The sequence below is a fragment of the Pongo abelii genome, chromosome 17 (assembly GCF_028885655.2).
Source record: "Pongo abelii isolate AG06213 chromosome 17, NHGRI_mPonAbe1-v2.0_pri, whole genome shotgun sequence".
Taxonomy (NCBI): Eukaryota; Metazoa; Chordata; class Mammalia; order Primates; family Hominidae; genus Pongo; species Pongo abelii.
This window is the reverse complement of record NC_072002.2, coordinates 74,453,031-74,480,926: the sequence shown is the minus strand read 5'-3', so window position 1 is coordinate 74,480,926 and position 27,896 is coordinate 74,453,031. Positions and strand designations below refer to the sequence as shown.

Genomic DNA, 27,896 nt, shown 5'->3' with positions numbered 1-27,896 from the left:
TAATCTAGGAACAACCCTGTGATGGTTTTAAAACATGAACATGCAGCCTTGTTCATTGGGACCCTGGATCTTGGAGCCTAGATCTACCACTTAGGAGGTTCAACCTGAGACCATCATGCTGGAGAGGTCACACTATTTGTTCTGGTGGACAGTCCCAGCCATCTTTGCAAAGATACCAGACATGAGAATGCCTGCTTGCATCCTCTAGCCCAGCCCATCTGCCAGTTAAGTGACACAATGGGACCTTTGATGCCACACCCAAACGGAAGATCCTCCCAGCTGAGCCCTGCCCAAATCCTTGACCCACAAAAGTGTCAGATATCATAAAATGGTGGTTGTCCTAAGCCACTAAATTTTAGAGCAAATTGCCAGCACTTTAACACCTTAATGAGAAAGTAAAGACCAAATACGTTTCTAATTACCTTGACTATGATCTCAACACAAATGTGTTATAAAAAGAGCTGTTTATGAAGGAAGATTAAATGACTTTTTTTTTTTTTTTTTGCCCAGAAGGCTTTCAAGTAATAAATTTATCTTCCTCCTGCCAGCGGTTTGTTGGCGAGCTGCCCCCTTTAATCTCAGAGCCTAAAAGAGCACGAGCATGAGGCAGAGGTCAAAGTCTTGCCTGCTTGTCACAGCTTTGCCGCACATGGTGGCTGGTTTACTGGTCCCCAGGGGGCCTGGAAAACTCCTGTTTCCTTATACAGCTGGATCTTGGCAAGCCAGTAGAGTGTGTTCTGTCAGTGGTATTGCAAAATAGAAAGTAGGCTCCTTTTCTGGAAACTTTCTTTTCCCTGCAGACTGCAGTGTGTCCCTGCAGTATGTCCATTCTTCAGAGCCTTGCTAATAAATGGTCAGGCAGAGAGCTGGGATGAAGTTTGTGATGGGCCTAAAAACTCAGCGTACACATCCTCCACGGGCCCTCCTGGCTCGCCTGCTACCTCCCCCTGAAGGCACCAGCCCACTTTCCCCCGACAAGCTGTTGAGAACCTCCAGGCACATGTGCCTGTCTGTTTGATAATCCATCATCTTCTCAGGAAACCATCTCCCAGCCGGGGCTCTCGGAGACCACTCAAGAATACTATGCTGTTTTCTGTTCCTGACTTTTCTGTTAGCTAAAAGCAAGTGACTTCTTGATGGAAGGTATGTCTTGAGATGATATAACTTCCCGTTACCCCTCCTTTCTTAATCATGTATTCATGGAACTCGCTCTGTGCTGGGCAGTGTTCTAGATCCTGGGAACATATTCATGAACAAAACAGACAAAAGTCCAGTGGTTGAGGAACTTACTCTCTGAAGGAGAAAGGGAGAGAGTCACATAAACAGCACACTCAGTTGAACATACTATGTATTAGGAAGATGAAATGATGAAAATGAAGTGAAAAACAGCAGAACTGGAAATGGGTGGGAGGGGGAGTTGTAGTGACACAGTGTCTTCTGAGGGGGTCTCCTTGAAGATGACCTTTGAGCAAAGACCAAAAAGAGATGAGGGAGTCAGTTACATGATACCTGGGGGAAGATGATTCTGGGAAGAAGAAATTAGCAGTGCAGTGGCCTTTAGTTAGCAGCAGGGAAGAAGCCTGAGACTCACTGAGTATCATGAGTAGATGAGGTCAGTGGGCTTTATGAGCCATTGTAGGCACCTCTTAATCCAAGAGGCATGGGAGCCCTTGGAGAGTTTGAACAGAGGAGTGACAGGATCTCATGTATGTCCCAGACCACTCTGGCTGCTGGCCGTGCATACATCCTAGGGGAAAAGGGTATAAATGGGATCCCTTAGGAGGCTGTGGCAGTGATAATGGTGAGAGGGTGCTGGCTGAGCTCAGAGGTAGCAGAGGAGAGGTGACAAATGGTTGGATTTTCAGTGTTTTAAAAGTGGTACTAATAGGACTTGCTAATTTGGGGTGAGGACAGAAGTCAAGGATGGCTCTGAGTTTTTGGTTATAGCTGGGCAGGTCAGGTGGCCTAGAAAGCAGATTTGGGGAGCTCAGTAGTTCAGCATGGATTTTGTTCCACTTGAGAAGAAGGACTGGCACTTGGACATACAGGTCTGGGGCCTGGGGTGAGGAGCTGACTTGAATGAAGAAGCCCTTTCCCAAGGCTGCTTGATTGTCTCAGGTTAGATTAGAAGGCCTGATCCCAGGTTTCAGAACATGTTCTGTCACGTCAATCTTATGACTCCCGTCCATCCCACAAAGCCATGGACATCACGGTGGTTACAGGGAATGTCCATGGCAGCCCTGTTGGTCAGGAGCATGAATTGGACTGTTGACATGATCAGGTAAAGAGCTGCCATCTTTAGGCTGGAAGAGCATTAAGATAGATTTTTTTCCATCACTTCGTGTCTCGGAGTAGGGGCAATAAGACTGGAAGAGAAAAGTTAGGAAAAAATACCATTTTGTCCCAAGAGAATCCAATATAAGAAAAAGATATTCTCCTTATTATGTTTAATGAAAAATAGTAGCTTCCACTTAGTGGATCCTTGTGTAACATTTACTAATTAAAAATAAACAATATCCAAAAAGATGGAAGTCTGAATCTGGATTTCTTTTTCGAGACTGGATATCACCCTGTTGCCCAGGCTGCAGTGCAGTGGCATGATCAAAATTCACTGCAGCCTCAGCTTACCCCCAGGCTCAGGTGATTCTCCCGCCTCAGCCTCCCGAGTAGCTGGGACTACAGGCATGCACCACCACACTCAGATAATTTTTTGTATTTTTTGTAGAGACGGGGTCTCATTATGTTGCCCAGGCTGGTCTTGAACTCTTGGGCTCAAGCGATCTGCCCACCTTGGCCTCCCAAAGTACTGGGATTGTGGGCGTGAGCCACTGCACCTGGCAGAATCTGGCACTTAAAAATAACTTTGAGTATGGTTTTCAATATGCCTGTATCAGCTTCCTAGGTTTGCTGTAACAAACTTAAGGCAACAAATTGTGTCTTAAAAAAAACAGAAATATATCCTCTTAGTTCTGAAGGTTAGAAGATAGAATCAAGGTGTCTGTGGGGCTAAGTTTCCTCTGAAGGCACTAGGAGTGCATATCCTTGCTGCTTCCAGCGTCTGGGGGTTGCTGACAAGCCTTGGAATTCCTTGACTTGCAGCTGCTCACTCCAGTCTCTGTCTCGTCTGTCATGTGGCCTTCTTTTTGGGTTTCTGTGTGTGTCCAGGTTTCCTCCTTAAGACACTATTCATTGGATTAGGTCCCACTCTGATCCAGTGTGACCTCACCTTAACTTGACAGCATCTGCAGAGACCATATTTCCAAATAAGAAACAACACCTATTTCTCCAGTACCAGGAAGGTAGGACTCGGATATGTCTTTTTGGGGGACACAGTAGTATCCACTCTGATACTGAAAGAAAAGAATGAGATGTAAAAAGGTGGTATAAACTAAGGAAATATACTGCTTTAGCAAAATAACTCAGTTAAAATCATTTTAGTAATTCGTATTTCTTTCTCCTTTTGTAAAAATTTAGACTACATTATACAAGTTTTGTCTTCTAATTTTTGACATTTCAAATGAGATTGTATTCTGTATAATTACTCAGAATGGGGCAATATGGTACATATATCACTAGGAAACTAAGCAGGATTAACATGAGAGGGAGTGACTGAAATTTGCAGTATCCTCACAGGTTACCCCATGAATTGCTGAACTGATGAATGATGGATTGTTTTATATTTTTATGAAATTGAAGAGTATTCAAAAGAATAGTGATAAGGAAATTGAGCTCTAGAACAGGATGATCAACTAAATCAACATGAACTAGTTGAGATCTAGAACAGGATGGACACACAATCCCAAGACCATGGACAGAGTTGGGAAGCTTGTGGAGAGGCTGAAGACATGGTGACTAAGAGCACAGGTTCAGGACCAGGATAGTCCAAACCCAAGCTCTGCTGTGGAATCAAGGGCTCCACCCTTAACCCCTCCAGGCCTTAATTTTCCTGTCTGTAGAATGGGAACACTGTTCTTATCTCACAGGGCTCTTTGAGGATGTGACAAGTAAATTCCCGTAGAGGTGGCATAGTGTAGTGGATGAGAATGGATTCTGGAGTCAGAGGGCCACAAGGCCAGTCTTGTCCTTACCACTTGCTAGCTTTATGGCCTTGGGCCAGGTGATGAGCCTCTCTGGGCCTCAATTGCTTCCTCTGTAAAATAAGGATGATGCTAAAACTCATTGTTAAGACTAAATGAGTTAAAGGAGCTAACACTTGGGAAATTCTTAGAGATTCTTACCACAGAGTAAGTGGTATTTGAGTATTTTCCATATTGAAGTGTGGAATCAGTGCCAGGGCTACAAAAGCCTGATAAGTGTTTATTGCTCTTGTCATGTTTATAATCTCCTCACCCTCCTGCCCCTGAAAATACCCCCACGTCAGCCGCCATTTCCACCTTTATCTGGATACTGAAAAATGCACGTAAAGGGACATTTTACCTTAAGGAAAAGCTTGGACTTTCAAAACAGATGCGTTGTGGAGTGGTTTACTTTACCAAAGCACTTACTGTGGGGTTCCATAAATAAACGAGTACTTTAAGGTGGAACTTTATTTACAAAACTAATTCCTTCTTTTCAGGAACATTTTGCTTAAAGTGAAATAGATACTAAGATTGGTCAAATTGAGTGCCCTCTGTTTATTTGTCCATCATAGATCTTGGACTATCCATTTCTGCGCTTTGATGCATGTCTATGTAGCATTTTTAGCCCCCAGGATTTTCTTGTGTTACTGTCTTAGTCTATTCATGCTGCTATAACAAAATACTTGAGACTGGGTAATTTAAAAATACAGTAAAAGAGATTCATTTTCTCACAACTCTGGAGCCCGGGAATCCCAAGGTAAAGGTGCAGGCAGGTGCAGTGTCTGAGAGCCTATTCCTCATAGGCTGGGTAGGTGTCCTTACATGGGCTCTTTTACAAGGTAGTAATCATTCATGATGACTTAATCACCACCCCAAAGACCTCACCCCTCAGTACCAACACAATGGGAATCAAGTTTCAGCACGTGAATTTTGGGGGACATTCAGACCGTAGCAGTTACCTAAGTGTGATAATGATTGATTTTAGAAATACAGAATGTAAGGATTGGCGGGTCCCTGGGAGATTCTCATCTCTCTCCCAGCAGCTGGTTCTGCATTCAAGAATGTTGATCCAGACAGGGAGAAGGTGGTTCCCCTTTTCAGAACTAATTCAGTCTCCTTGGTTATATTTTAAAGGTCTGAGTTTGGTGCTTGCTTTTAATTTTTCTCTAATACAGCTTCCTTTCAAATAAGATGGTGAATCTCCAGAAGTCCCTGCAAGCATCAGTATATGGCTACAATTTGTTTTTTTTTTTTTTTTTTTTTTGAGACGAAATCTTGCTCTGTAGCCCAGGCTGGACTACAGTGGCGCAATCTCGCTCACTGCTAGCTCCGCCTCCTGGATTCACACCATTCTCCTGCCTCAGCCTCCCGAGTAGCTGGGACCACAGGCGCCTGCCACCACACCTGGCTAATTTTTTGTATTTTTAGTAGAGACGGGGTTTCACCGTGTTAGCCACGATGGTTGCGATCTCCTGACCTTGTGATCCGCCCACCTCGGCCTCCCAAAGTGCTGGGATTACAGGCGTGAGCCACCGGCCCGGCCTGTGGCTACAATTTTTATACCACTGTGTTGACCTTACCTTGTCTTTATAGCAGGAGATTTTGGTTTCCATTTGTTACCATGGAAACATGGTAACAAAATGTTCCATTTTCCATTTGTTACCATGGTGGTCAAACTTGGTAGCGTATTAGAAATGCCTGAGAAGCTTTTAAAGCCATTAGCACTTTGGGGTTCCCATCCTCCAGGGACTCAACTGTGTGAATTTTAACAGCCCAGTTGATACTGTTGCATAGCTATGTGTGAGTATATCAACTTATAAACATGACTGATACTTTATCCATGCTAATGTTTGCTGTTTTTAAGGCTAGTGAATTATATTTAAGAAAACCCAAAGAAACAGCCCAGGTGGTTACAGGGATAACTGAGGATTGGTAAACACTGAAGCTGGGGAGGTAGAATCACCTTACCTAGCCAATGTCACCAAAGTGGCTGGTGACAAGAGTGTCTCTGAGCTCATCCAAGGCTCTCTTTTGTTTTTGTTTTTCGTATGTGAAGTTTCTCATCCTTGAAACAACGCACTTGTACTTGCAGGAAGCTGAGACTCCCTTTGGACCTAGTCATCCTGTTTTGTGGCCGCCACCACCATAGCAATATTTAAAAACTCCACTGGGCCTTCTGCCTCAGTGGCAGGAAGCCTAACTCTGTTTTGTTGTCTTAGTCCCTGGAATATATTGAGGCTGCAAAATTATGTTCACCAGATCTTGGTAGTTCCAACAATCACAAATATATTTTTAAAACTTTAAAAAACATAAATCTATTACATGTATCAGTACTGATGCTCACATTCTCTCTCCCCTGCCCCCCAGCCATCCCCTCAATTGCAACTTTAGTATGCCCTTGCATTTGCAGCAGAGTCCCAAGCATATTGTCAGAACCTTGGAATGGTTATGTCACAGGCCAAAGAGAATTTGAGGCTAAATTGTGAAGGTCTAGCCAATGAGAATGAAACATCAATAGTGTTTCCTTCCAGACCTGTGGCCTTGCAGCAAAGAACGAGAGCAGCTAGAGTTGAAAAGCACTTCCATACCAGAAGCTCCACAAATTGGGCAGGCAGCTAGATGTCTTCTTAAATTGCATTTCTGGTGACCTCAGCCGTGGCCCAGGCAGACCACCCTCCTTTTCATACAGAAAGGTAATTCCACTACTAAGTTCCGTCACTCCCATATTGTTTGGAACAGGTTACTCCTAGTGGTCTTGTGGTTTGGGTGTTTGCACCGGGGAACATGATTAATAAAAACCACATAATTCATTTTGACAGCTTTGGCCCATCTCTCCCAAAGTGAGGAGCTGCTCGTGACTTTCTTTTTCTATTTTCAGCTTGTGTTTTTTTATTGCAAAATCAGGCATTCCTTTGAATTCATGTGTGTCCTTGAAAACAAAGCAGCCGTGTTTTCAATAGTGCAGACTCTCCCCTGTCTGTTGCTGGTAGATGCGCTTAATGGTAAACAATTTATAAACAAAATGTTCTCCCCTCAGCCCCCTGCCCTCCAATCCCTTGCTTTTGTGCTGATCTGTAGCAAGAGTCTCCTAGCACGTACAGGATAAGACTTGTGAGAGTTTGAAAGAAACTCACAGCCATTGATTATTACCTGGGCTTATGCATTATGTGAACATGTTCCTTCAGAGGACCCAGGAAGACATCTTATCCTTGTCCAGACTTTGCTCAGTAAGAGGCAGGTGACCAAGTGCAAACCGCACAGTGGGTGGGTTCAAAAAGAAGCTGATTTGAATGTTTACTCTGCCATCTGACAATTTGGTGTCTTGGACAAGTGCCCTGACCACATGCCATGCCTCAGTTCCCTTTCGTACAATCGGAGACCAGGATAGAGCAGACCTGACTGATTCAAGGGAGGAGAAAATATTTCTGAAGGACCCAAGATAGACACAGAATGGCAGCTGTTAACTGACAGCAGAAGCGGTAACCAGTGAAATCAGGGAGCTTGTCTCATCCTTAATTCCTACATTTTTTAAAAAAGGATATTTTTTAGAGCAGTTTTAGATTTACAGCAAAACTAGAAGGAATAGTGATTTCCCATATACTCCCGACTCCACATGGATAGATATTTCCTCCTCACTACCAACACTCTGTGCCCTCTTTCCAGAGTGGTGCATTTATTACAATCAGTGAACCTAAAATGACACATCAGTATTATCCAAAGTCCATAGTTCATGTTAGTTTTCACTCTTGTCACTGTATGTTCTGTGGGTTTAGATAAATGTATCATGACGTGTATTTTCCATCATAGTATCATCCAGAGTGTTTCTTCTGTCCGAAAAATTTTCTGTTCTCTCCCTATCCCTCCCTCCCTCCCCCAGACCCTGGCATCTGCTTTTTTTTTTTTTCTTTCTTTCTTTTTTCTTTTTTTCTTTTTTTTTTTTTTTTTTTTGAGATGGAATCTTGCTCTGTCACCCAGGCTGGACTGCAGTGGCACGATCTCAGCTCACTGCAACCTCTGCCTCCTGGGTTCAAGTGATTCTCCTGCCTCAGCTTCCTAAGTAGCTGGGATTACAGGCGCGTGCCACCACGCCCAGCTAATTTTTGTATTTTTAGTAGAGATGAGGTTTCACCATGTTGGTCAGGCTGGTCTCAAATTCCTGACCTCGCGATCCACCCGTCTCAGCCTCCCAAAGTGCTGGGATTACAGGTGTGAGCTACCACGCCCAGCCTTTTTTTTTTCTTTCTTTAAGATGAAGTCTCACTCTGTCACCCAGGCTGGAGGGCAGTCGCACAATCTCAGCTCACTGCAAGCTCTGCCTCCCGGGTGATTCTCCTACCTCAGCCTCCCGAGTAGCTGTAATCCCGAGATTACAGGCGCCCGCCACCACACTCAGCTAATTTTAGTATTTTTGGTAGAGACAGGGTTGAAATAAGGATGTAACTGCAGGAGACTTCTACCCTGTAGGGCAGGCTGCTCGTTTGGACAGATCATTATAAAGGGTGGTGCTCATTGTTCCATCTGTACAGTATTCAACATGAGCAGCCTCATGTCAGCCCTGCAAGTGAAGGTCCTCTTGAACACCCTTGTAACAGGCAGGATCACCCTTGGAGGTGGCCACGGAAGAGAAAATAACTTGGGTGAGCAGATGCAGAGAAGGTGCTGAGAGAAGGTGGACTTTGAATTATTCAATGCCAGGATAGTGAGAGCCAGGAGTCTGAGAGGACAGATTAAACAGACTTCTTTGCATAGTAGTTTTGAGGGTGTGAAATAGTGCTGGGGTGTCATTTAGATGGGATGTGAGGGTAAGTCCATGGCTGGTCTCTGTCCCCAAGGATGACATCTGTATGTTGCCTACTGTTGTCACTTGTGCAGCAGGCTCCCGAATGGAGTTAAGCTGCTGATGTTCCTGATGTTTGATTTCTGACATTAAGGCAAAGACTAAAAGAAAAGACTAAAGAAAATAGGCCTTCCCTTTTTTTCACTGAGGGCTCTGGCCATGTAAGTGACAGAGGGTGGTTAGGCTTCAGAGTCGGAGAGAGATGAGTTTGCTTACTACTGATGGTGTGACTCTGGTAGGTTAGTGACATCTCTGAGCCTTTGTGCTTGCCTGTAAAATGAAGACAATCCTGTGTTACTTGAAGGATTGTTTTGGGATTCAGTTATAGCCCATATAATGCGAGGTATGAATAGATGCATGGTAAGTTGTAGCAATTATTATTGAAGGTTATCTATCCACATGTCTGCCGCCTCTGTGTACAAGGAATAGCTCAGGAATCTCATCTATGAGCAGCTCCACTCAGTGGATGTGAGGATAAAACCAATGACTCCAGTGGCCCCAGAGCAGGTGGTCAGGCAGTGGGGACACCTAGAAAGATGAGTGTGATTAGTTCAAGCCCAAGTCCAAGGGGAATGAGGGACTGATTCATCTTGCCTGATGGACTGTCCACCTGCCCATCTGCCGATGAAGCACAACTGCAGGAACTCTTTCACCTCCTTGGTTTGAGTGTGTGGGGAGTTTGCTTTTAGCTGTTTCTTTCAGAGCTGGGTCCCTCAGTGAGTGATACATCATTTCCTGGCAGCCCCGGGGCCACAGTCACATGCTCTGTTTTGCTGGAGTCCTGGGAATCCCTTCTAAGAGAAGTGTGGTCTTTCAGAGCCTTCTAGACAGGTTACATTTTTGCCATGACTTCAGATGCCATTCACATGCCAAGTTGAACTCTGTGTGCTCCGTCACTCCTCCTGTGGTCTTCCCTGCCTTACCCTTTGTGGTTTCCTTTATGGCAAATTGAAGTCCAGTTGCCTGGACAGCCCTGGCCAGTGCAGGGACGTTATTATTGGAAACTCTTCCCATTTGGCACCTGTATTAGTCCATTTTCACATTGCTGCCAAAGACATACCTGAGACTGGGCAATTTACAAAAGAGGTTTAATGGACTCACAGTTCCACATGGCTGGGGAGGCCTCACAATCATGGCAGAAGAAGAAAGAGCAAAGGGATGTCTTATATGGCATCAGGCAGGAGAGCTTGTGCAGGGGAACTCCCCTTTATAAAACCATCAGATCTTGTGAGACTTATTTACTATTATGAGAATGGCATGGGAAAGACTTGCCCCCATGATTCAATTACCTCCCATCAGGTCCCTTTCACAACACGTGGGAATTGTGGGATCTATGATTCAAGATGGGATTTGGGTGGGGACACAACCAAACCATATTAGCACCTGTCCTGGGATCCTGCTACATATAGTATTAGGATAAAAAATCTCATGTAGGTCAAAAATAACTCATTCTAAGATAATGAGGGTCTCAGCTTTCTCTCTTGAGGACTTCAGGGCAGTGGCCACATTCTAGCCCTGGAAATTTCCCCTTTTCTACCTACTCAAATTCTTCTCCTCCAACCAGGTAAATGGTCCTAGAGAGTCCTAGAAGCAGCAGGATTGTCTTGTTTAGGCAGGGTAATCTCTCCCAGCACTGGAAGACAGTGAGCATGAAGAAGCACTGAGGTCAGAGGTGAAGGGAGAAACTTCTAGGCTACCTAGGAGGGTGCTTTAAGGGGCCTAGAGTCAAGGCTCTCACATGGGGAAAAACTGTGTCTCTTTTTCTGCATGTGCATGTTCATTCTCCCCTCTATCCCTCCTCTTCCCTCCCCAACTCCTTCCTTTCATATTCCCCTCCCTCTTTTGACTTGGCTTACGATGGTGAAGATCAAAAGCTGTGGAAGTGTTGAATGGGACTGGGAATACTGTCCTCTCTTATCCAACTTTCTGCCGTAAATTCCCTACCTGCTTGTCTGGCTTGTGTTGGAAGAATTGAGGTCCCTTTTCTTCAGTGATGTGGACCACTAGGAGTTTATAAAAACGGTTTCATCAAAAATGAAGTTAGATATAAATTCAGCTGGAATAGTTTAAGACCCCTTTACCTCATCAAAACAAGAGGAGTTCAAAAAAAATCACTGAGTTTAAAACACATTTAAAACTCACTTGGAACCATAAGCCAATGAGAATTTGGAAGAAAATTCCAAACAAGGATAATGAGATGTGACCAGTCTGACCAGATAAGAACAAAACACTAAGATCACTTTTTAAAATTAAGTCTGTGTTGGCTAAAATAAGTACAGTTAAATGGAACCGGATAAATCATAGAAAGAACTTTACATCTGAGACTTTATATAATAAAGCACATATTACAAACCAATGAGGAAGGAAGTATTATTTAACATGTACCTTTAAAACAACTTGCTTTCTGCTGGCCACAGTGGTGTGCACCTGTAGTCCTAGCTACCTGGGGAGGCTGAGGCAGGACAACTGCTAAAGCCTAGGAGTTCAAGGTTGTAGTGTGGCCTGATTGTACCTGTGAACAGTCACTGTGCTCCAGGCTGGGCAATATTAGCAAGACTTCGTCTCTAAAAAAACAATAATAATAATAATAATAATAATGATAAATAAATACACCTGGCTTTCAATTTGGAAAACATAAATATTTAGTACCCCTCCTCACATGATAGTCCAAGTAATTAGAGATGGAAAAATAAAACGTTTTAAAACTTTAGTTTAGAATTCAAGTAAACATGTACTATATAATGGTGGCATCATTTTTAATATGATTAAATCATTTATGCTTTTGAAGTAAACAGATACTTTGAGGCTAAATACATATTCACATTTTCAGGTTACTTTCTATTTGCCTTTAACTTCATTTTACAGGAGAAAAAGTTAATTTCTAACTGCTAAAAACATGAAAGCTTTATTAGATGATCTGTAACTATGAACAGTTAGCAGTCCTAATATAACACTGAAATCCAATACCTGGAGCAACAGATATTCTCTCTCCACTACACGTGAAGTACAATATAGTTATGTAAACTTTCTCAGTCTCCGATAATTATAGTTATAAAAAAAACTGGGTAGTTTACAGATGTACATAATAAATTCTGAGCACTTCCTCTTATCCTAAGTAGAGATACAGATACTTTTTAATGGCCCTCAAGGTTTAGCTGCAAAAAAACTTTTCTAGGCCGGGTGTGGTGGCTCATGCCTATAATCCCAGCACTTTGGGAGGCTGAGGTGGGTGGATCACTTGAGGTCAGGAGTTCGAGACCAGCCTGGCCAACATGGCGAAACCCCATCTCTACCGAGAAATTAGCAGGGTGTGGTGGCACACACCTGTAGTCCCCGCTACTCAGGTGGCTGAAGCAGAAGAATCTCTTGAACCTGAGAGGTGGAGGTTGCAGTGAGCCAAGATTGTGCCATTGCACTCCAGCCTGGGCGATAGAGCTAGACTCTGTCTCCAAAAAAATAAATAAATAAATAAATAATAAACTTTTCTAAGGAGGATATGTCAGATGTGTGCGTCTGAAGATTGCAGACTTATGGGAATAAGAGTTTGCCACTCTACATTTTGCATCTTTTTTTTCTTTTTTAAAAAACTAGATTCTATGGAAAACATCTTAATTTATTAAATATTTTTTTCAATAGCAGTGGGTCTCCTGATGTTTCCCAAGCTGGTCTCAATTTCCTTGCCTCAAGTGTCCCTTCTGCCTACGCCTCCCAAGTAGCTGGGGTTGCAGGCATGAGCCACTGCACTGAGCTCAAATTTTACATCTTTAAAGTGCATGGAAACCACCCTAAAATTAACATAGAAAATTAATCCATCGTTATGGGGGACACTTACCTCATACATAATCAAGTATAGTTCAAAATTGATTATCTTTCTTAGATTTCCAAAGTCTTAAATTACTTTGAAAGAGTAAATGGATTCCACTTCTACTTTGTCCTCAAACCTTACGTTGAGGCAAGTGGCATGAGTCATCAATGTATGGAATTTCTGATTAATTCTGCATGACATGAAAGTCACATACTGGCTTGATTAGTTCAAGCACTGTGCCTTGTCTTTTCAGCCTGCAGTGGTAATAAATCAAACAGGATTTTCGGAGGTGGAGGCCTGTGATAAGTATGGCTCAGGTCTGGCTTTAGCAATCCCCAAGTCAGAGAAGAATTGTCTTGAAAACTGTTTCTACTGATGAAGATGCCTTATAAGCCTACAATCTAAAGGCCTGTGTGGTAAAATTCTCCAGGAAAAGGTGTGGATCCTGAGTCAAAGGCCAGCCAGAGCAGCAGGGGCATTGCTTTTAACCCATCTCTGAAAAAGTAGCCCCAAGCAGTGTTTGTCTCTGGCTTTCATCCAAGCCCCTGCACTGTGACTGGCTCTTGGCCAGACAAAGACAGGCAGTTACCTCCCTGGTGGAAAACTGCAATTTCTCTCCATTTTGATTAAAGCCACCTTTCTCACATTTCCTGTTTGTTTCTCTGAAGCTGACCTTTGGGCAAGTTTTAAGATGGTGGCTTTGCCATAGGCTGGGCTGATGGGTGGTTATGGAGGTGACATCTCCAAAGGTAGTTTTAGTAAACAAAGAATCTAAGACTAGGATTTGTAAGGATTTCAAATTTACATTTGATATAAAAAATGTTACTGAATGCCTAAAGCTTGCAGGTAATAATGGGACGTGCAAAAGAAACATGGGTTTTGCTCCTAAGGAGATTTCAGCATAACTTTTTCAACCCCAAATCATATGATGCCATGTTCCAGTGATGATCTTGATTATTACTGCCCTCTTCTTTGTACTGTACACTGGTATAGTGCAGAGGTTTCCTACTTTGGCTGTTTATTTGAATAACCCGGGAAGCTATGTGACTACTAAATCTTGAGTTCCAGTCCCTTATCTAATTGGTTTGGGATGAAACCTAGATAACTAGATTTGTATGGCAAAGGCTGAGAATCGGTGGCTCATGGCAACCCTGTGAAGCAGGCATGACAGGCAGTATCCTTCCCATTTAGCAGATGTGAAAGCCGAAGTCTGGAGTGATGAACTGACTTGCCCAACATGACACAGTTGGTCTGCAGGAAAGTCAGGATGAGAAAGGCTTCCGTCCGAACAGGCTTTGAAATTAAATCTGGCAGTCCATTTATTACATTGTGGCCATTGTGTGAAATTCCTTGGTTATTACATTAAGAATCCGTTTCTGGGAAACTTAATGCAACTTGTCTAATCCTGGCACCCCTCCAACCTTAACAGACTCTTTTGTGTACCGAACTTCTCACTTGTAGGGGGAGAAGCATAAAGGCAACTGGGTCTTAGGGCCAGGACTGAGGAATGGGTTTGGCGCCTAGCCCCTGAGGGGAGTTTCACAAGAGACAAGTTCCAGCCAAGATGGCACTGCCTGTCTCTAGCTTGGGAGACCTGTTTCCTCCTTGGGGAGGCATGTTCTCTGAGAAGGGAAAGGGGCAGCTTTTTAGCTGGTCATGTGCTTAATATCTATACTTGAAGCTGATCCAACTTTTTACATATTTTAGATAATGCCATTTAACCTGAAATTTCTTACTTTGGAACTTGTGTTAATCACATTTGGGGTCTCCCATGAATCACTTAGCCATCATTTTTCAGGGCCGCCTCTGGCTCCCCTTTGTTTTCTTTTTCCATTTTGCCAACTTTTTGTTTAAGATGAGCATTCCCCAAAGCGGTCATCTCTTGAGCTCTCTCCCCGACTCTGCCCACTATGACCCCACAGCAGCCCTCGCTGGTTTGACAGGGCTGCCCTGCACTCTACAGCTCTGGAGGGTTCTTAAGAGCACATTTCCCTCTAACCCAGATCTTCAGGTTGGGATGCCCCAAGAATATGTTAAGCAGGAGGAGGCCAGAGTGCCCACCACATAGGATCTGTAACTTGTTATAGGACCACAGCCGAGCTCAGCTACTAGAGATTCTGTGATGCCCTTAGACTTTCCTCTTAATCCCAATGTGGCCACGGTAGTAGGATTTTTTAAAGTAACCTAGGTTTAATAATAGTCCCCTTGGTAAGTGTCCTCTTTGCTCTATAAGAGCTTGCTTACTTTCAACCTTCTTATTCTTTCCTTCCCTTCTGCAAATATTAAATGCCTACCATGTGCACTATTCTAGCTATGTCCATGAACAAAACAAAGGTCCCTAGTAAATCTTGCCTTCTAAAGTGACTGGGAGTAGGGGGGATTAGTGGAGGGCAGGCAAAAGAAATAACCTTATACCTTATGGAACAAGGCAGCAGGTTAAATAAACTATATGCCAAGTATCATATTGATAAAAAATAAGTCCACTCCTGGCCCTATGCTCACAACAAATTTAGGAGAAACAAACTTATAATTAACTGTAGTATAGTGCAATCAAAATATATACCAAATGCAGTGAAAACACCTTTAAGATCTCTTCTCTCTTTTTTTTTTCCCTCAACAGTTGGTCAGGAAGGTCTTGACCAGGAAAAGGCAGATGACATTGGAAATGACTCTGGAATGGGAATGGCATCTGAGTAGACAGAAAGCTACTTATTCAGAAAGAATTGTGTGGGTGAAATTACACAGCGTGAATGAGCATGGTGTTAGGGAACAAAAGCAACAGATTCTGGGTGAGAATGAAACAGGAAGTAAAGCTTTGAACAGCCTTGTAAATCCTAAGAGATGATCCTAGAGATGGTAGGAAACCATCCAGGTTTTCAAGCCCAGTGGTTCACCCATCAAAGCAGTGTTTTCCCATGGTCACTTCCACAGAGTGGAAGACAAGTACAGAGGGAGACTAGGAGGCTCAGCCATGGTTAGTCTCCTAATCAAGACTTGATGAAGTTCTGGTCTCCATCGACAGGGCAGGTGGAGAAGAAGGAAGGAGAAGAGAGAAAAGTGGACACATAGTTGTCAGGCATTTGTCTGTCATTGGATGTATTAAGTGGGAGACAGAATGGAGTCATAGAAGACTTCAGAGTTTCTGGCTTGAACGTATAGATGTGCCATTGACTAAGAAATGGTACATCCTATGGTTTGTTGTAGAGGTGGGGGAGAACACAATGAATTGTGATGGGACACATGCTTCTCATATATTAACATTGGTTCTGAAATAAACAGATGTATGTAGGTTGGGTCATGTCACCCCATTTAATAGCATATTAACTGAAGTCAGGAGGACTGCGTCCTCAGCTCAGCTATCGGACTGTGACCACAAAGTCTTAGAGATGGGTTCAGAACCAAAGAAACAAAATCTAAACTAGGCTTGAAGGAAGTGAATTTCAATCAGTGTTTAGACTAGATCAAGATTGAGAGCTCAGGATGTGCTTCTGAGGCCCTTCCTTGTGAGTTTCATTGACTAGCAGCCATAGCATGGGTCTTGAGAAAAATTGACCCAACTGTCCGCTACTCCTGATCCTGGTCAGTGTGCAAAACCAGCCAGTGAAAAGCACCCTCCAAAAGTAGCTTGGGAAGGCAACCCAGACATTATTTGGGAAGACACCATTGTTTTATTAGTGGCTAAGTGTGTTTTAAATTTAAATTAGAACTATGTGAAAAAACAATGTTAAGTAAATCACTTTTTGTTAAAGACCTTTCTGGGTACATCTGTTCTTTAAATGTATTGATATTTAAAAAAGAAAATATTGCCCATTAGAGAACCAGGCACTGTGGCTTATGCCTGTAATCCCAGCACTTTGGGAGACTGAGGCACGTGGATCATTTGAGGTCAGGAGCTTGAGCCTGGCCGGCATGGTGAAACCTTGTCTCTACCAAAATAAAAAATTAGCTGGGCATGGCAGTATGCAGCTGTAATCTCAGCTACTGGGGAGGCTGAGACAGGAGAATCTCTTGAACCTGGGAGGCAGAGGTTGCAGTGAGACGAGATTACACTACTGCACTCCAGACAGTGCAGAGCGAGACTCCACCTCAAGTGCGCACCTGTAATCCCAGCTACTCAAGTGACTGAAGCACGAGAATTGCATGGACCTGGGAGGCAGAGTTGCAGTGAGCTGAGATTGTGCCATTGCACTCCAGCCTGGGTGACAGGGCAAGACTGTCTCCCCCTGCCAAAAAAAAAAAAAAAAAAAAAAAAAAGCACCTATCAGAGAAAAACATCTTTGTGCTTCAATTTTAATAAGGTAATTAAAGCTGGGCGTGGTGGCTCACGCCTGTAATCCCAGCACTTTGGGAGGCCGAGGCGGGTGGGTCACGAGGTCAGGAGATTGAGACCATCCTGGCTAACACGGTGAAACCCCGTCTCTACTAAAAATACAAAAAATTAGCCGGGCGTGGTGGCGGGTGCCTGTAGTCACAGCTACTTGGGAGGCTGAGGCAGGAGAATGGCATGAACCCAGGAGGCCAAGCTTGCAGTGAGACAAGATTGCACCACTGCCCTCCAGCCTGGGCTACAGAGCTAGACTCCGTCTCAAAAAAAAAAAAAAAAAAAAAAAAAGTAATTAAGAGGTTTAGAGTTACAAGTGTGGGATCGTGAAAGTCATTAAGATCTAACCATATTGATATCTTTTAATTTTTTTAAATAAAGATGGGGTCTCACTATGTTGCCCAGGCTGGTCTCAAACTTCTGGGCTCAAGTGATCCTCCTGCCCAGCCACCCAAAGTGCTGGGATTACAGGCATGAACCACTGTGCCTTGCCTCTATATTGATATTTTTAATTAAAATTCCAAAAGTTAGACAATTGAAGTCTAAAAGGAATGGAACATACAAAATTTCTGAGTGCAGTTTAAAACATTGAGTGTAACTTGTAAGTTTCCCTTAAAATAATTGTTTAAAATTTGCTTACATAGAATCAGATTTGTAAGTTGAACTATATTCTTCAGAGAAAAACAGGAATTTGAATTTTAACTTCAATACATTGAATACTAATTTTTAAAATCAATAAGACAAAACAACTCTTGAATCTTTTCTGTATACAGAAATCCCTCTCAAGGGTACAAAAAAAACCAAACTGACAGAAAACATATTTTGCTGTTTGTACCTTGACACAGCTTTAACTGGTGGCAAAATGATTCCTGTGTTCTGCCTGCTACTATGTAGTTGCGTAGTTATCCTCTACCACCCCCCACCCCATCCATCCCCTGCAGGTGGTGTAGATACACAGGTGCAGTGCATGCTCCTATTTTTAATCCAGTTACTTCCAATAAGAGCAGGTCTTTGCCCTTCCCACCCCACTCCCCACTTTAAGCCCCTGATTTAGGAGTTTCCTTTAGGTCTGTCTTCTCTGAATTCCTTTAGGATTTAAAGTCCATACCTTGCAATTTAGCACTTAATGATATGCCCTCTCTTCACAGTCTCTAATTCTTTCAGTATGTGTGCGTCTTGCCTTCCCAAGCAGACTAGGAATTCTTTTCTTCCTTATTCCCACATCTTGGTTCCAGCCAGCCATCTAATAGACATTTAAAAAAAAAAAAAAAACCCTTGAGATTGGCTGAGTTCTTTTCCCTACTACTTTGAGTGAAAGGAAGTCACCCAAGGCCAGCTTTAAGAATTGTCTGCATGGGGCGGCTCCCGTTGCATAGCACTGAGCTTAGGCTTCAGATACCTTGGTTTGCAACTTGGTTCCATTATTTATTGGCTGGTGTGATCTTGGCTAATTTATTTCAGCTGTCCAAGCCTCAGTTTCTGCAGGCTCTTAGCCCAGTTCCTGACAAATAATAAAGCTCCATAAATAATCACGGTTATTGGTAAAGTCAGCTGCCCAGAAAACCTCTACTTTCTAGGGAAGAATAGAATGACACAATCTCTAGCAAGAGTCGGGGGAAGCACTCTCCATCAGCCCTAAAATTGCTGTAGCCTTTTTGCTGCCTTGGGGAAGTCAGGAGGCTGGGGCCCTCTGAGCATTGTTCTAAGCTGCCACTACAACACTGCCTGGAGGGAGGGTTGTTTTTTGTTTTTTTGGTTTTCTTCCTTTTTTCTTCTTTTTTTTTTTTTTTTTTTTTTAATTTAAGTTTTAGGGTACATATGCACAATGTGCAGGATAGTTACATATGTATACATGTGCCATGTTGGTTTCAGGGAATATGAAGAGCCAGTGCTTCTGCCAAAGAATTAAGATCTTATTTGTTACTTGAGATTTGCCCCAGTGGCTCTTAACCTGTTCAAAAATGTGCAAAGACTTGTTGACTGAGATACCATCCTCTATCTAGGCCTATGCTGTAGGCTTCCTGCTTAGACTTGTGAATTTTGGAAACTGAGTAGAGGCATTCACTGGCTTAGGGGTATGAAGAGTCATGCTAAGTCCAGCAGCCTATCGCTTCTGAGTTGAACTCCAGGTATGTAGCTTGAAACCAGCAAACAGTAGACTTTACCCTGCTCTTAAGACTTTATGGACGTGTGTTTTCCCAGTGACTCTGTATTTCAATCTATAACTCTGAACTTGATGCATAAATCTCAGGCTCAGTTTCAAAGCCTTTAATTTGATGTCATGAATGCCATTTTCCTGCATTTGGTATACAGAAAAATGTTTCCTTTTTTTTTTTTTTTTTTTTTTTTTTTAAAGACAGAGTCATACTCTGTTGCCTGTGCTGGAGTGCAGTGGCACAATCTTGGCTCACTGCAACCTCATCCTCCCAGGTTCAAGTGATTCTGCTGCCCTAGCCTCCCAAGTAGCTGGGATTACAGGCACATGCCACCATGCCCAGCTAATTTTTCATATTTTTAGTACAGATGGTGTTTCGCCATGTTGGCCAGGCTGATCTCAAACTCCTGAACTCAAATGATCCACCCACCTTGACCTCCCAATATGCTATGATTACAGGCGTGAGCCACTGTGCCTGGCCCAGAAAAAAGCTTCTTGACAGTCCTCTGCTTCACTCATGTGTGGGCTTCTCCTAAAATATGTTTTGAATCATGGTCTTTCTGCTTTCTAAAACTTTGGCCATGCATTTCCTTTTGAGTGGTGCTCAGTGGCTCGTAAAGAAAGGCTATGTACACATATGCATCCCAAGAGGCCTTTCCTTTCTTTTCTCTCTAGTCCTGGCTGGCACTCTTGCCAGCTCTTACTCAGAAGCAAGGGAAGAAGCTGAGTGATACTTAATAAATTACAAGGGCAGAGCTGCAGTGTGATATTAAGACTGCATTGCTCATACATTGGAATAGGCAGAGCCAGCGGTGAGATCTCTTCTCAGAACCATGCAGGTGTGGAGCTCCCAGTTCTTTGAAAGCAAGCATGCTGTTGCAGACAGGTTAATTTCCTCATTGTCTTTGTGCTAAAGCATGAGGTCCCACATAGTGAAAGTATTCAGGAAGCTGAGTGTACCTGATTCAAACGGCGTGGGCTTTGGGGCATCTCAGTTGACTGTTATGCATAATAGAGATGTTGTGGGCTGTGCCCACATCAAACCCTTGCCCCTTTCCTGTTGGCAGCCTGTGAATCCCCAGGGGCGCTGGTGGAGCAGATGGGAGCTGCATCCTGAAACCCACTTTGCTAGCTGGCTCTGTGAAGAATGCGCCAGTTCACCTTTGGCCTCCGTGTGAGGCTCCGTTCCTCATGTGTCCACCTGGGGCTTGTTGGGCATATTTTCTGAGTGAACTCTAGAGCCCTCTTAGGAAGTAGCTGCAGGCACCCATGCTCCTTTCCCTGTTGGAAAACAGGTCAGACAAGACCAGATATGCAAGGTGTGTGAGATGAGCCCTTCTGAAAAGGAGCACTCAGACAATCTGTTTAAAACACATTATATTCTGGGGGATTCCAAAATCTTTTTTTGTTCTGAAGCTTTGTTCTATCAAGTACTGCTTGAGGATAAGATTTTCTCTAGCTAGAGTCTAGCAACCTTTTCTGTTCTAGTGGTATGTTGGCCTGTTACTTTATTGGGGTATTTGCGGGGCAGGAGGGGTAAGGGGCCATAGAGCCTAGAATGATGTTAAATGGTCTTTATATTAAAATCCATTCTTGGAAGTTAATTTTGGAACAATATCTTAATACCTGCAAAAAAGTATAAGGACACATAAATGACTTTGTATCCAAAACCCAGCTTAAGATATGAGACAATGAGACACTTCAATAAAGCTAATGCATCTGCTTGGTCATCCTTTTCTCATTTCAGCCCTCTCCACTCCAGCCAGACTTAGCCACTGTTGCAAACTTGGTGTTCATTGCTCCCATGTACTTTCCTCTACTTTTAAACTTAGGCATGTATCCCTAAGTGACAGAGTAGTATTTTTCATGTTTATAACCTTCATATATTTTGTGTGTCTTTGTATGACTTTCTGCTAAATATTAGTCTTCTGTGCTACATCCGTAAACCAAGCAGTTCTCATTAACTGACACTCACTTTTCTATCATATCCCATTGCATGAATAAAGCAACATCAGAGAAAGCACTTATTAGTACAGAAGCAAATGGAAATCTTGCCCAATCACATTGGGCAAGTACCAGGGATGATATTCAATCATCTTGAAATAACTTGGTCATTACTTGTATGGGTAGGTTTTCTGGTATATTTTAAGAATTGAAAAAGTTATGCTTTCCTGATGTTTCTAGGAGAGGAAAAGACCCTCTATAGAAAATGCCTTTGCAAATAGACTTAAATAAACATAACACATGAAGAATGGATTGGGTAAGAGTGAAACTGATCATGAGTAAAGATACTTTTAGAGTAAACTAGGCAAAAAATAAGAAGTCCATGACTAAATAGTAGCAGTAAGGATTCAGGGAAATAGATTTAAGAAACACTGAGAGGGTAGAACCTATCGTACTTGGCTGACCAGATGTGGAGACTGAGGTAAGGGAGAAGCCAAGGATGATTCCTGTCTAGGTTTGGTCTACTGGTTGAGCAATGGAACTGTTCTGTAGCATGTCGAAAACCTAGGAAAGAGCTGTTCTAATGGTGATGAGGGTGGATGTTAAGATAATTGTAGATTTGGACTTGCTAAGTTTTACACATCTGTGATATATGCAAGAGGAACTGTCCAAGAAGCCACTGCATATGAGTCTGAGGTACAGAGATTTGTGAGCAGGAGATCTAATTTTGAGAGTCACTGGAATATGAATGGTGGTTGAAGCCAAGGAAGTAGATGATGCTTCAAGATGTGTGTGCAGTGAGAAGGGAAGATGGCTGAAGACAGAACCCAACAGAACACTAAGGAATCCAGAAGCGAGTATGGGGAGTAGTGGCCAAAACACGGAAGGAGAAAAGTGCTGTCTCGAAGATAGAGGGGGAAGTTTCAAGAAGGAGGAGTTGGTCAACAGATGCACATATGACAAGTCACATAATGCAAGAACTCAAGTCTGGTGGATTTCCCATCACAGAGCACATTTGTGACCTTCAGGAGAGCTGTGTAAGTGGAAGGTGGGGGATAGAAGCCAGATTATGGATGAACAAAGACTGGATAATGAGAGAAGAGATGACACATGTAGATGACTGCTTCAAGAGATTTGGACAGGCCCAAGAGAAACAGATGGGCAGCAAGGACCTAATGTGTAAGTTTGAGGAAAATCTTTTGAATATGGGAGAGGCATGAACACTTTCATGTGCTAAAGGGAAAGACTCCGTGTAGAAGACAACAAAAGAGACGTTTTCACTCATCCACAATAAACACTTTCTCTTAAAGCTCCATTTGAAGTGCTCATAATCCAGTCTTCAAAGTTTCCCCTTGAAAATTCTTACCTCTCTTGAGTAGTTGACAAATTTGACTTCAAAGAGTCTTCCCTAGATCATTTCATTGCTGATGTGAAAATTAAAATGGGGGCTTGTTCTCGTGTCTTCTCTAAAACACATCTCTCAAGCAGGTGGTAAGGGCTGAGGGTGGCTCTTCTTAGAAATGCTAAGATGCTATTTGGCAGGAATAACACTAAATCATTTTGTCTTGCATCAACACTTTGGCCCAAGTTTCTTAAATAATCTCTGACATGATTAGGAAGTAGGGAGCTATGAGGTCTGGAACACAAAGTTAAATTATAGTGTTGACCTGTAAGGAGTCCAGAGAAAATCCTGGAAAAGGAATTGTGTAAATAACAATAATAGCTAATACTTATTGAACACTCATGTGACAAACACTACTGAGTAGCTTGTTTCACATATTTCTCTTTAATTTTCAAAATAACCCCATTACATATATACTTTTTAATCCTCATTTGTATTTATTTTATTATTATTATTTTTTGAGACGGAGTCTCACTCTGTCACCCAGGCTAGAGTGCAGTGGCATGATCTCAGCTCACTGCAACCTCCCAAACTGGAGTGCAGTGGCGCAATATCGGCTCACTACAACCTCCGCTTCCTGGATTCAAGAGATTCTCCTGCCTCAGCTTCCCAAGTAGCTGGGACTACAGGCGTGCACCACCACACACAGCTAATTTTTAGTAGAGACGGGGTTTCACCATGTTGGTCAGGCTGGTCTCAAACTCCTGACCTCAGGTGATCCGCCTGCTCGGCCTCCCAAAGTGCTGGGATTACAGGAGTGAGCCACCGCGCCTGGCTGTTAATCCCCATTTTAAAATAAGGTAAATCCAGAACCTGGGGTTTGAAGAGATTAATCAGTGTCACACAGGAAGTAGTTCAGATTTGAACCTTGGTTGAGTCCAGAGTCCGTGTCTGACCATTGTGCAACATTAGCTTTCAAGCTTAGCAAGGTGCCCTAGGACAGACTCTGACGATGCCGAGAGCAGCTGAAGGGAGCAAGAGAAGAATGAATGTCTAAATCCAGCTATGCCCAGTTCCTTTTTGCGTAGTGTGATTTATGGGACTATGTCATGATGATGCTTCACAATTTTATCTTTATAGTCAGTCCCCAACTAAGGAGTTGTGCCCCATAGTTCATTATATGTCTGTTGTTTGAAATTTGGAATGATTCTGCAACTGGAACAATAATGGTAAATAGTGAATAGGCTCCAATCCAGCTCATCTGAGTCTGTGGAATAATCCACCCGTAAACTGGTTCAGATTATCAGATTCTGGACTCTAAGAGGACTTTCATGCCATTCATGAACTCATGGGTCATATTCCACAGTGCTGACTGGTACATGCTTATCTAAATGTCAGCCAAAAGCATGCAAAATTAGAGAACCAAATCTGCATTGTAAAAATACTATATTTTCAGCTGTACTGGACAGGACTTTTGGCTCAACCTTTGTTTTCAAGAGTAAGTACCATGCTTTCCTTTGATTGGACTGACTGATGCGGTGAGTACTTGTGTGCTTTTTTTTTTTTTTTTTTTTTTTTCCCAATTCAACACACCTTTTATGGAGTACCTACTCTATCGTACTTTAGGCCAGGCCCTGCACCGGGCGCTGGGGATACAGACATGACTTGGACAGTCTAGCTTGGGAAACAGACTCATGTCTGACTAATTATAAAACAGTGAGATAAGTGTCACAGTAGAAGCATGAACCAAGGAAGCACAGCACATTGGGAGTGTAGGCATTTATCAGAAAAGCTTTCTTTGAACAGCTGGCTAAATATGTAGTGAGAGAAATAGCATTTGTGTTGCAAATATAAGGCTAACCCATTTTGGTTAACAAGGCACTCATGCTCAGATTTCTCAGATAAAAAGATGATTGGTATTTTTTTCTTCTAAAACAGCAGGGGAACAAAAGATTCAGGATTAAGATACAGCCTCCAGAGATGATTCTTGTGTTTCTTGACACCATTCCAAGGTTTGTTTATGTCACCCTGGGGCCCCGTGGAGATGCTTGGTTTGTAAATGATCCGTGCAAGATGCAGGGAATCACATACGGATGGAATGTTATCTTTGAAGAGTAAAGTTATGTTTACTACTTTCTTTGAAGACAGTTTGTAATGGGATGTCATGACAGCCTTGTTAAGTATGCAGATAATGAAAATCAACCTCTGACTTCTAAACAAAAGTGGGGGGAAAGCGCATAGAAAGCCAGGATTTCAAGCATGTTCTTTGTGGTTTGCCATGTGGACATTGTCTTTGTCCCAGATGCCTTGCTGCTTTCCCTGAAAGGGTCACTGTGTCCTTCTGTCACATCTGAGGAATTCCATCCTAAGGAAGTAAAAAACCAATCTGTGGGAGTTCTAATGCCTCTAAGGTCTGTCATGGAGTATGCAAAACATACACAAGTGTGATCTCTGCCTTTGTCAGAAGCATTTTTCCGAAACAATGAATGGACAGTTAAGCGTGTATTACTAAGAAAACTCGACTTGTTTTGACAATCATTAAACTTTGGGGTAAATGGGAGTTGAATCGCAAAACACCATAGGGGTTGAGATCATCATGGTTGCTGGAGAGCAGTGACGTGCTTCAGGCAGAAAGCTACAGCTCGGACGTTCGAGCATCGCGATTTCTCCTCGTAGCAGATTTCTGACTAGGCCTGGCTCAGGCATTTCCCCAGTGGAGCAGCTCACCTCCACCTTGACCTTTTCTTCCCAGAAACTACTAGAGGGAGGATAGCTTATCCCAAGGCCACCCCTAGCAGTTGTCCACTTGGCTCTGGAACCTTTCTCTGGCAACAACTCAAGTACGCCTTACGTTTCAGTCTGAGGGTTTGCTGGGAACATGAGGTATTTTATCATCCACCTAGAAGTGTTCCTTTGGAAGAAATCAGAGGCAGAGTCCCTGCAAGCTCTAGGTAGGTAGCCATCTAGGCTTTTGAGAGGTCGAAGAGGCTTCTTGTCATCTTTAGGTCCCCTGGTTTTCCAGCAAAGCCTTAGCGTATGAGAGATGATCCAGGAACACCTAGTAATTGGGGAATGCTGGCCAACCTAAGAGTTATCCACCTGGACCACATTCTTTTCCAGGCTCACTTGGCATGATGCCTCTGCCATAAAGCCCTTCTCCTGGTAGGGTGAGATGCCCCCTTTATTCTGTGCTACACCCCAGCTAGTTTATGCCTTATTCCAACCATCGACCCACCTGTTCTCTATAAGGATAAAACTTGTCATCTTCCTCTTGTTATCGCTGTGACTGGCTTTCAGCAGATAGAGGAAAGATCTGGCTTTGGTGTTCTTAAAGAGTTTAGCTGTTCCCTAAAACATGTTGTAGAAGATGTTTTATCAAAAAGATCAAAGTTCATATCACTGCCAGACTCCGTCCTCTTCCATTTCTCCCTGCTGTGCCTACCAGGGGGAGCAGCCTCTGGTAGGGCAGAACCACCAGCTCCTGTGTAACAGATGACACTCCTTCTGTGGACACTTTTCCCAGCCTTTGCAATCAAGTCAGGCCAGAACATGCTCTCAGGAGGGCATTGCTTTAATCTTCAGGCATGATGAACACGGTGTAGGTGGCAGTGACTGTGGACACTGAGCTCCAGTCTCCAGTTTGAGGTGGGCCTGGAGCTGCTGGATCCCCTACTGATCACTGGATAAGATGGGCATCTTGCCCCATTTTAACCCTACCTATCAAGCATCTTAGCAATAGCTGACCAAGAACAAATAATACATTTTAAGAGACTTGGCATTTGTTTATTAAAGTACATTTACTGCTAAGCCGACAAAACTAGACAGTGTACATTTCAGGTTTTGAGAAGCAGACATCCTGGTCTAATGCATCTCAAAATTATCCATCTGAAGAGTCATCCAAATTGGACATTGAAACAAATGCCTATTGAAGCAATCACATAGCATGGAAATTTCCTTCTTTACTAAGTCTCCCATATCTGCTTGTTTAATTCACGTTTTTCTGTTACAGAAGTAGATGATCAGCTCTCCTTTTAAATACAGGTGACTGTAGCCAGTTACTTAGTATGTTGGCTTATATCAAGGGAGTAGTAATTTGACTTTATTATATCTGATCAGTAACATGGACTATAGAAAGGGCCAGTTTGAGACCCCCATCTGCTTTTTTTCCTGGATAAGTATCTCTGTTCTATGTGTCCTCCCACCCCTAGCCCTGTGAAAATGGAAGATGATGCAGCCTAATGGTTAAGAACTCAGGTGTGAAGTCAGACAGACTTGGGATCAGCCTCCAGCTTCACATGCACAGGCTCTGCACCCTTGGACAACTTGCCAAACCTCTGTGTCTTGTCTTGAACCTATGAAGAGGAGTAGCATGCTGCTTCCTGGCTCTCTCCATAACTGTTTTGGCCTTTTGTGATCCTCCATCAGCGAAGCTCTTACAGGGTGAAGAGAGGCCCTCCTTAGATAAGTTTTCCAGTTTCTTCTGCCTACTTTCTCCATTGGATCCTTCCTTATTTGCCTGCCTAAGAGGAGATAAAGTACCAGAGAGAAACAAGAGATACCTTTTCCAACTTCCCATTTTTTTAAAAAAGTAGTAGATTATATCAATGGTCACGTGTATTGTATGTCAGGCTTCCCACTTCATTTTTACAACAGCACTACAAAGGCATCCCTTTTGGATGTGGAAACAGAGTCATTGAGAGGTTGAGGACCTTTCGGCCTGAGGAGGTCGGGACAGAGCTTCAGATGTCCACCTCCAACACTTGGCACTTCCTCAGATCCTCCTAGCTGCTTTGTATCTTTCTCTTCTAATGTACTTGCCTTGTCTCCAGTATTTTAACAAGGATAAGAGGTACTGTTTCTCCTAAAATAAAATTGGCGTGTCTCTTTATAGAAAGATAAGGGAAGGTTTTCTGGGGTGGGAGAAAGAAAGACCAACAACTTTGTAGTAGGAAGATAATGCTAATTTCATTTTGTGTTCTTCCTGGATTTAATAACAACACAAGAACATATAATTAGTAGATAATTCTGTAATTACTTAAAGATGAGCAAAACCTTGAAAATGACCCAGGATGTGAAAGGTCTTGAAGCAGGGAGGTATCTTCCCTGGAGGAGGCCAGAGACTATATTTAAATCAGATGTTTTACAGAGAGATGAGCCATCTTTATCTTTAAAGGCCAAATTCTGCCTCCTCACAGGGGTAGAGGTGAGTGATTGTTTTAGAAATAATAATAAAAACCTTATTTACAAGAACCATATGACCAAGGACCTGAATGGTCTAGTTGAAATTAATTCATGAATCCTCTCAACACTTAGCTTCTCTCATTCGTTCAACTACTTAAGAATTTCCAGCCCCAGGGACCAAATTCTATGCTCTAATATTTGAGGCTGTGGAAGTCACAGCTTCTCTTCTCAT

General features: G+C 42.9%; 1 protein-coding gene across 6 annotated transcripts in view; it reads left to right on the top strand.

Annotated features, from left to right (window-relative positions):
• The window catches only part of CCBE1 (collagen and calcium binding EGF domains 1), a 262,780-nt gene that overhangs the window by 67,456 nt on the left and 167,428 nt on the right, over positions 1 to 27,896 (top strand). The window contains exon 1 of one of the 6 annotated variants that reach the window (XM_063716923.1): positions 5,743 to 5,879. The exons of 3 other annotated variants lie outside the window; for them this stretch is intronic. The gene's annotated coding sequence lies outside the window, so the exon portion shown is untranslated. Of the gene's footprint in view, positions 1 to 5,742; positions 5,880 to 27,896 lie in introns of those variants that run through there. 2 more of the 6 variants (XM_063716922.1, XM_054538033.2) reach the window with 2 other exon arrangements.